Here is a 10513-nt window from a genome sequence, read left to right on the forward strand (position 1 = left end):
ACAGCATTAACATATGAATGCCAAATTGATATTTTGTATAGATATGCTTCTTTTTTTCAATAATACATCTATAATTGGGCATTCCAAAGTGTGGATATTTTTTTAAAAAAATGTAGCCACCAGCATTCATGTGCTTGCATTTTACATCCCTATAAACAAAGGATTGATTTCGAAATAGCTGTGAAAAAGGAAAGATATTGACCTTGACATTAGACACTAGCTTAAAATCAAAATGAGTGCCACATCCTCTTCAGTACTTTAGAAATGAAATATGAACCATTTCAGGGATACATATTATCAAGAAAAACAATAGTTTCCCAGTCATCCAGCAACCAGAGAAAGAAGCCCAACTGTTGAATATTTCACCTCACTTTTGCTATTGTGTTTTGTTTTATCACTGGAAGTTCTAGAGTAATATTTATTTACTACTATATGGTGTTTGGTTCACTTTATATAAATTATATACACAGAGACACACATGGCGACGGGGGGGGTGGGGTTTGAAATAGGCAGCCTTGTCCCACAAACTGCATGGTCTGAATGTTCACTCTTTCCTCAAAACAATCCACAATGTGAAGTTATGCTTGCAGCAGACAGCAAAGTACACTTTTTGTCATGCTCATCTTCCCGAGTCTTCTGGGAGGAAATTTGCTAGGGAAACGAATGCCCTTCTCTATGTAATCCTCTTTAAAATCTACAGTGAGAAAGAGAGAAAAGACATCTTATTATTCTAACACTTTTACAGAAACTGGAAAAAAATCCGATCTCATTCAGACTCTTCTGTATATTGAGACTCTTCTCTATAATTTGCCTCCCTCATCTGTGCCCACACACCACTTTAAGCACACAGCAAAGCACAGCACGTCTATCAAAGGCAAAGAAATTCAAATCAAAGAACTGCAATCATACCTGCCTGGGTAAGAATCCTTTGGAGCAAGGCTCTTAATTGCCTTTTCGTACTCTTCTCTTCTAGCAGTATAATTCCTAACAGATGATATCGTATTCTACCTGCAAGAGAAGCAGAAAGAAACTGAACTGAAGTTTAGTTCACGTTTTTTATTTCCCCCTCCTCGTTCCACCCATCTAATAATGATTGCAAAAATAAAGTAATTTTGAGACAGAACATGGGCAGAATGAGAAAACAAATATATTTTTGTTGAAAATGCCACAGCAAATGCTCAGATGGAGAAAAACAACAACAACCAGTAACATGAATGCAACTAAAAAGTAATCTCATTAACTTAGCAAAACTTACCACAAGAGGTCTTGAATTAACGTCTGTGGTTCCAGCCACGATCAATACCCTGTGTTCATTCACTGCTTGGCGTATGTATCTATCTCTGTACATGCCCCACTCTTGTTCTTCATCTACACCCTTCTCTCCCCACAATGTAGCTACTGCATAAATATGTACAGGGTTATGCCAACCCCAATTTCTTTACTGATGGCAATGATCACCTGTCAATTCGAAGAACAGTATGAAATCAGACCCCATATTTGCACTAAGGAATTACTTCCGAACGAAGCATTTGAGCTACTAAATCTAGCCTTTAAGCCACTATGACATGAAACAAAAATATCGTATTTTGCCTTTCTTGCATATTTTTAATTTGCAGTCTTGACAACATTCACTCCATAAAATCAAGAGATATGCAAAATGATATGAAATAAACAAAGATGTGTGAGGGCAGTGCCTATATCACTTTTCTAGGTAGCTACCAATTCCTTGGTTTTCCACACAGCTACCAGAAATATAATTGCATCAGCATGGTATCCCTAACACCAAAGAAAGAAAGAAGTATATACCAGTCATGGTTTCAATTAAGGCTAAGCTGCATTTCGCATTCATGAAGGTCATGTTTACTGTAGCCTGTTTGTGCAAACATTAGGTTCCATTTAAAACCCACAATATATGGAAAGCCAACATTTTATGGAGGAAGCTTTAAGCTTGGCCTTTAACTTGGTGAGCTATATTTCCACCATACAGTGAGCTTTTGGTAGGATTAGGAAATGTCCCTCTCCAAGACCCTGGAAAGCAGCTGCCAATCAAGAGAGGAACAGACTTTAGATAGAGCAATGGTCTTTAGCTGGATTGACAATAAATGCTTATTCAGCAGGGAAGAAACAACAGCTCAATAAGACACTCTGTACAGGCTCAAGGCCCTTAAAAAAAACACCCACTGTTTTTTATATAATCTTGACATTGACATATGTTCCAAAGCTGGGTGCTGGCATCAAATGATCCCTTAACATTGGTCTAAGCAAACCTTCCCCAATCTGATGCCCTCCAGATGTTTTGGACTATAAGCCAATTCATCACTGAGCGATGGTCTTGATGGCTGAGGCTGATGGGGGTTCTGGTTCAACATATCTAGAGGGTACCAGGATGTGTAAAGCAATATACCAGGCGTACATGGTCTGGATTAACTGAACCTCTTTGCAGAAGCAAGTTGGATGCAAAACAACTGATTTCATCTCGAAGGGGGTGGCGGGTTAATCGCAAAAATGTGTTGATGCTATCTTAATTCTAAACAGATCCACCACTCACGTGAGCAGCAATCCTTTCCTGGGATTACGTCTCATGGAACTCAATGCATAGGATTGCATTGTTAAAACTAATTTCACTAGAGTGGATGCCTGTCTATACATGAAACTGGTATCTTCTCACTGGTGGAAAGCATTAATAAAGATTACCAAGTGTATCGAAGAACAAGTCTCTCTCTGCAAAAGTAAATCCTGTCTCACTAGTGTTCTTTGAGACTTTGAATAAACCTGTGGATAGGGATGAAACATTGTGTACTTAAGACTTTCAAAAAGCTTTTGATACAGTTCCTCACCAAAAACTCCTGAGTAAGCTTAGCAGTGGTGGAATAAGGAGAGAGGTACTCTTATAGATCAGTAACTGCTTTAAAAAACCGGAAACAGAAAGTCAGAATAAATGACAGTTCTCACAATGGTGGCATGTGGAGTCCCCCAAGGATTAGTATTGAGAGCTGTGCTTTTTAACGTCTAAATGAAGTGGAGTTAGGGGTGAGAAGTGAGGTAGTCAAGTTTGCTGGCAACACCAAATTGTTCAGGCTGGTAAACAACAAAAGGGGATTGTGGAGAGCTGAAAGGGGATATCACCAAACTCAGTGAATGAGCAGTAAAATGACAAATGTAGTTCAGTGTAAGCAACAGTAAAGTGATAAATATTGGGGCAAAAAAAATCCTATCTTCACGTGTGGATTAATGGGGCTAAACTGGCAGTGACTGACCAGGAACAAGATCTTTCCTTTAAAAAATGCAAATATATAAAAATAGGGAAAAAGAGAAGTCAGTTGACATTAACATTAAAAAACAATTCCTCAATCCTTAAAAGTATTTAATGATATACAGGGTGTTCGAAAAGTAACTATACACCTATGGACAGTGTATTTACAGTAGGTGTATAGTTGCTTTTCAAACACCCTGTATATTAATATAAGCAGTCCATATGTGCAAAGATATCCAAATGTGATTGATGATTATAAGATATATTTTCAGATGTAGAAAGGGCAATGAGATCGTCAACTAGTGACTAATGGATTGTGGGGGGGGGGGTCTTTATCCTTCCTTGAAGTAAAGAGCACTTTGCACCCATAAGGGCTCATGGGATCCACTTTTGTTGTCTATCTGCTAGACCCTACATTGCAACCAACTACAAAGTAAAAATTTCAAATTCACAGTCCATGGTCTCCCTATCATTCCTATACAACTTAGAATAATACTTTTGAAATTCTAAATGTATATCCTTTTAAAACTTTATATACATTACTTCATTCTTCCTTAATCAGTGGAGAACAACTGCATTTTTTTTAGTTTTAAACAGAATGTCAAAATCTTACCTAGCCTCTCTCCACTCTCAGCACCTTTGCTCCTATGAAATTTGCTGCCACCAACTTGGTCATGGCCACTAATTTGGATAGCTTTGAAAGGGAGGGGTAAACAATCCACAAAGGCTATCAACAGCTACTAGTCATGATGGCTCTGTACTACCACTGCCCAATACTGGAAGCAGTATGCTTCTGAACACCTGGTGCTGGGGAACTTGGTCTGATCCAGTCGGACTCTTCTTAAGTTTTTTGTCATATTCTCATTTGCACACGTGTTACCCACGAAGGACTATAATATTACCTGCAAATTAGGCCACAATGAATTAAGACTTTCACTTGCTACAGCATTTTTTGTTCATATACTGCCACATTCCAACATGGCCCCTGTTGCTGTTGTTTTAATGCAGACAAGTTACCAATCTCCAGAAACAAAAGTACAGTTACACAATCATGGTGCCTGTAAACTCCCATAGGCAGTTTCCTCCCTGCATAAGAGCTGCCACCCACACCTTCTGATTCTCTAACAGCCTTGCTTTGTGTAATTCTCTTATTCCTCTCGCACAATTTCCTTCATTCTTGACAGCTATGCTTTGATTCTTCAAATTTTAATCTTTTCTGTTCTCACTAAAACGCCATATTAAATATGTTTTCAACTGGTAATAACAGTGCACTTGTAAGTGATGTGGGAACAAATGTTCAAGTATGACCTAGTGTACAAGTAAAAATAATTAGTTATTTAAAAAGTGTCACATTAATTTCATAAATGATAATAAATACTAAGTTTATGTATGAGAATAAAGTTTCAAAAATCGCAGCACAACTGTCAGGAGAATATACTTCATATTTAATCTATATTCTAAAATATAATATCATATAATATATTGCTCGCGGCTTTCACTCTTAAATAAGCTCAGCAAACCCTTGCATGATTCATGTCACTGTTTTCCTCAGGAATGTGATAGTCATACAATAATCATGTACCATTCCAATGGCTACCATCCTTCTTTTACACCCTTCTCGGTGTTTCTTCCAATTTTGGGGGGACAAATTTTATTGCTGTTATTGCTTTTAATGTCTTACAAATAAGAGCACTTAAGGAGACCTGGTGGATCAGGCTAAAGGTCCATCTAGTCCGGCACTCTGCTCTCACAGCGGCCAACCAGATGCCTGCAGAAAGCCTGCAAGCAGGACGTTGACTGCGACAGCACTCCTCCTACTTTCAATTCCCAACAGATGATCTTCAGAGGCATTGTGCCACCAACGGTGAAGGTACAACATAGCAAGTGTAGTTAGCAACCACTATTCTCCATGAATTTGTGTAACTCAAAAGCTTGTTGAAAACCTAAGTACACATTGTCAGTTCTGTGCAGAGTTTGAGGTCCAGGGTGGGAGTCTTGTTAGAAAGAAGTTATAAACTCAAACAAAAAAGCAGCCGGCCCCTGGCAGGGGCCCCCAACCCTCCAAGGTCCAGGGCAAGTGTACCCAGCTGGTCCCTCCCCCGCACAGGCCTGCACAATTTTGACTGGATCACTGTTGTCTAGATGCTTGTTGACACACTCAAATATTGCCAAAGGGTGAGTGAGACGGGACTTACCCTTGCAGAAGTCATGCTGGTTCTGCTCAGCAAGACTTATTCTCCTGCATACTTCATAATTTTATCTTTAATAATGCTTTCTACCAGCTTTCCTGGAACAGACATTAAGCTTGAAAAGGGGTGTTTCCCTGGGCATTTTGATCAGGGGGGCAATAGAACATTCTTGGGGATATCACCACCCATAGTGATTCTGCTGAGGAGTCTGTCCCTTCGAGGATTTCTAGCTTGTTGGACTCCATGTTCTTGGTGATGCAACACTATCTCCAGTATGCCTTTCCCACTAGTTCTCTCCATTCCACCTGTTATGCGCACTATATCCATGCTTTGCTTAAAACCAAGTGCTCCAGTTTGCCCAATATAAAAAAGTCACCAACTGGTGTCTCCCAATTCCTCATCCCTATTGAAGCCTCCTGTCCTGCAACCTAGGCCCTAGGCCCCATACCCAACGCTCAGGACATACTTTTCAAAGAAACGGTTGCAAGAATTTCCTTGGAGAGAGTGCAAAGTTAGATGCAAGGCTTTGCTTTCTGTGCTTCCACAATAATTTTTCTTTGGGGTATTCTGTATAGCTTGTATAGTTTAAGTGGCTGGCAACAGCACACAATTATGTTGGCATGTCTCACGGTCAGTAATTAGCACAGCATTGCACATGATATTCAAACTTCAGAAAAATATTTTTACATTGTTTATTACTCTCTTCACTTCAATGTATGCCAAACACATATTGTAGGGAAACAATATTTGCAATTGCCCATTGACATCGCTTCCTTTCCAATCAATATATATTTATAAGCAGCAGATGTTCACTTCAAATAACATCACTTTTATAGCTCAATTCAGCTGGGGACAAAATTATTATACAAATGAACTCATGAGATTCCAATAATAGTAATAATAATAGCTTCTGGTCTATTTTAAGAATATTTCCATACAAATAATCCCACTCATGGCCTCCAACATCCAAATATGTACAAGAAAGTATACTTAAACAAGAATATTGGTGTGGCACGTTGTGATAAGAAGGTACTTGAAGATTAGTGTTTCCCGTAGTGTAGTACAAATTCCACAACCCCAGAGTCGTCCGCGACTGGACCTAATGGTCAGGGGTCCCTTTACCTTTACCTTTAAGTGCAGATAGAAAGACAACCTCAATTTACCAATCTGGACAAATTCCTTGTTGGATTAGTGAGCCTGTTTTAGTGGTTGTTTTAAATTGCTGTAAATCTCTGATACATTTGACAGTAGCATGTGATAAAAAGGAAGCAGCAGTTGGCCCAAGTAGTGAAGGAGTGTTTTAACATCAGCCGTACTAAGTATCAGCAGATAATAACTTCCAATGTGATTTTAAGATCTGTCCAGAACTGGGAGCTCAGCAGATTCTAAATATTCCCAGCAAATGCATGTTGGGATGTGGGTGGCGCTGTGGTCTAAACCACAGAGCCTAGGGCTTGCCAATCAGAAGGTTGGCGATTCAAATTCGCATGACAGGGTGAGCTCCCGTTGTTTGGTCCCAGCTCCTACCCACCTAGCAGTTTGAAAGCATGTCAAAGTGCAAGTAGATAAATAGGTACCACTCCGGCAGGAAGATGAACGGCGTTTCCATGAGCTGCTCTGGTTTGCCAGAAGCAGCTTAGTCATGCTGGCCACATGACCTGGAAGCTGCCTGAGGACAAACACCAGCTCCCTTGGCCAGTAAAGCGAAATAAGCGTCACAACCCCAGAGTCGTCCATGACTAGACCTAACAGTCAGGGGTACATTTACCTTTACCAAATGCATTTTTTAAAAAAATTCTCAGTCATACTAGATCTTTATTTTGTTCCATTTACTGTCTTTGTATCAGTGGTGTACATCACAACAAGGAAGGTTGCCGTTCTTTTCATAATATTCATGGGTTGTTCATTTTGGGGGTGTTCTGTCCATAAATGAGAAGACTTACAGACTGAGTTTGGCCATAGCTTATGCGAAGGCAGAATTGTGTGTTCATTCCAACATCAGTCAGCACTGCTTTTTGTTTTAAAATATCTATTTGGAAAAAATGAGTTGGGGGAGGCTTTTAAATTGCTTTATAAAATTTACAAAAGTAGTCTTATTTTGTTAGTCATACCCACTCTGAAAACTGAAACAACTGTATAGTTTAAGGGAGGGGGCATATGACATTAGCAACCTGTTTTGCAATTGTCTATTAAAATAATTAAAACAAAACTAGATTAAATCAGCCTTTGCCAACCTGGTACCCCACAGATGTTTTGAGCTACAAATGATTATTATTCCAGAGCTTCATTTTAAGCCAACTGTAAGCTTAAATGGCTGTGCAACAATCTCTACAAAGAAAGACAACACTCCTTCCATAGCAATCCATGTTGTGTACAACCTCAAGTAACACGAGTTTTTTTTAAAAAAATAATAGTTTCATTTATTTATTTTTAATACAATTTATATACCACGTGGTTGTAGAAGACATTGCAAGTCACAGAAATTGTTGGCATACTAAATCAACCAAAATGGAAGAATTTTGTCACAGTCTGACAGCAAGCCCTGTAGAATAAAAAATGGTTTTTAAAAAATCAGGTGGTAATCATAATAAAGGGACAGAATCATGTTCTTTCACCGTCCACTGAGCCCCAGGTTGAATAGCAAGTGCTATTTTTTTCCATAAGTTTATCCTCGTTCTTTTTCTATTTCATGTTCTATATGTTTTCCAAGACAACGTGGATTTCAGCCTCTGGGAATGATGGAAAAAGCTGCATTCCAATAGCCTACACCTTGTACCACAATCTAAAATATTTCTCACTCTCAAGTTCAACTTTAGCAGTGATGATAATTCACCTTTAACTTAGTCATCACACTAATAACATTAGTCATTTCATTTTTCTGGGTAGCACTTTGTACAAATTCATCCTTAGAAAATTGTTCATTAGATTTGCCTGCCAGTAAACTGAGTGTTTTTGAAAAATGCATTTCCTTTTCCAGGCAAGGTTTTGACAGATCATTTGTTGGAGAAATAATCGGAAAATGTTTATTCCCCCTTTTAAAATATCATGCACATCTGCAGAATGTTCCAATATATGAAATATGTAGGACTCATATTAGAACCTTGTTTGGTACATGGTAGTAATTCTTCCTGGAAAGTTTCGATGTTTTGTTTAGTAACAATAAAGGGTTGTTTTACAATATAACACAAAAGCTAAAAGGAATAATTTCACAGGAACTTAGGGAGATGGTGTATGGTGTACTTAGGAGGCGTGTATGGGGAAGGGTGGTACCTATGGTGGAGGGCGCCTCATGCTTCTGGGGTAGTTTGTCAATCTTTGGTCCCCACCCTGCACTCAGCTCTTACCTGTGGCTCCTAGAAGGTTCTCAGCATGTGACAGTGGCCACATCCTGCGAACGGCTATTCCCTCATTGTTTCCCTGACCATGAAACTTTTAACTACTCCCAACACAGCACTCCTTTGGCCCCAACTTAGTTTGCAGCCACTTTCAAATTTAAACGAGGGAGAAAGGGGTCCTCATAGGTTTTCTGCTATATGCAACACTCTCTTCAACTTTTTCCAAGCCCTTGGAATGGGATGAGCTAGGAGACTTCAAACAAAACTTGCATTTTAGTAATTTTAAGAGGGGCAGGCTCTGTATTCAGAAAGAAATCCAAGCACTGTATTCAGAAAGAAACGCAAACAAAATACTTAACCGAAAATCCTCCTCAGTAGAGTTCCAGTGCCAACCACTTAGCAATAAGGTGGCCTCCTCATTAAACATATATGCCCCACCCCTCGAATTTCTGAGGTGGTTTTAACCTCAGTTTTAACTGAAAAGACCTATCTATGCACTGAATTCACACAGTACTTAACTACAGACTGAGAGTGACAAGGTGGGGTGGGACCTTGTGGTCCTCCAGACATTGTTGGACTCCCAACTCTCATCAGCACCAGCCAATGTGGCTAACAGTCAGAGATAATGGGAGTTGTAGTCCAGCAACACCTGGAGGCCATAGGTTAGCTTCCCATGGTGTAAGCAATATCCATTTTTATTGCTTTATTGTGACTGGCAGTTATAAGATTTTGTCTGGTGCAGGTCACTCCCAGTCTCAAGCAGGCAAGCTTTAAGCAGAATGCACATTCCCCCTCAGCTTTCCTCATCATTTTGTGTTCAGAATAATTTAAAGAATTTATACACGCTCCTGGCGGTATCATTTTTTAAACTTACAATTGCATCATACAAACATGGAAACGGAAATGGAGCTAGAATGAAATGTGAAGTTACACCACAGCAACAGACTAGCACTTGTTCACAGTTGGTTCCCATCTCTGTTAATTGGTGAATAAGAGTAAGTGGCCTGCCTTGTTAGGCTGGAGCACCAATGCACAAAATGAATAGGGCTCATTCTGCTGCCTCAGGTTTCAGAATCACAGCCTTTGATTAAGTCTAGTACTTTCAGACCATGACAAATAAGCTTTAGAGTTCAAACAGAATCCAAAGGGTGGCAAAAGAAAAGAAAACTGGTGCTAATTCTAACCAGCACCTCTGAATTTAGAGACTCAAAACATCCACACACCTGCGTCCATATTCAATGCATCAACTTGAGTCAAAAAACTTCTGAAGGCAATGAATACACTGGCTGTTGCAACCCAGCTTCAAGAACTTCCTACTGCAGCACAGAGCGTGACATTTTTGAAGTTTCAATCAAGATTCTGCATTTATGAAAAAAAGAAAACCTATTAAATGAGCCAAAAACATCAAGGGCTGCATGAAAGCTAATCTTCAACATGAGGAAAAGGTTACTGAATGGAACAATAATGAAGACTTGTAAGAGTAACAAATATTTGTCAAGATTAAATGGTACTAATAAAATATTTACAAAATTTTGCCAGCCTGTCACGTATGGATTTCCCTATCCACCATTAATCGGGTTGAAACCCAAGACAATTTCAAACCTCTGTGTGTGTGTAATTGCACTCAGGGGACAGACATCTTCCAAGCCCAAATCCCTTTTGCCTTGTAATATTTTAAACTCTGTAGGTCAGCCACCTTCACACTTTAAAAGATGTCTCTCAGCCCAAGGAGGAGG

The 10513-nt window shown here is 39.3% G+C and overlaps 1 protein-coding gene and 1 long non-coding RNA gene across 14 annotated transcripts in view; both read right to left on the bottom strand.

Annotated features, from left to right (window-relative positions):
* ERC2 (ELKS/RAB6-interacting/CAST family member 2) overlaps positions 1–10513 on the bottom strand; it is a 539768-nt gene that overhangs the window by 428545 nt on the left and 100710 nt on the right. The window lies entirely within an intron of this gene.
* On the bottom strand, positions 434–7110 carry LOC309334540. The gene is made up of 4 exons (XR_014153151.1): positions 7020–7110; positions 1256–1458; positions 910–1008; positions 434–694 (listed from the first exon to the last, which is right to left on the bottom strand). It is a non-coding gene; the product is annotated as an uncharacterized lncRNA (long non-coding RNA).

The sequence above is a fragment of the Podarcis erhardii genome, assembly GCF_964252035.2.
Source record: "Podarcis erhardii genome assembly, chromosome: 2".
NCBI lineage: Eukaryota > Metazoa > Chordata > Lepidosauria > Squamata > Lacertidae > Podarcis > Podarcis erhardii.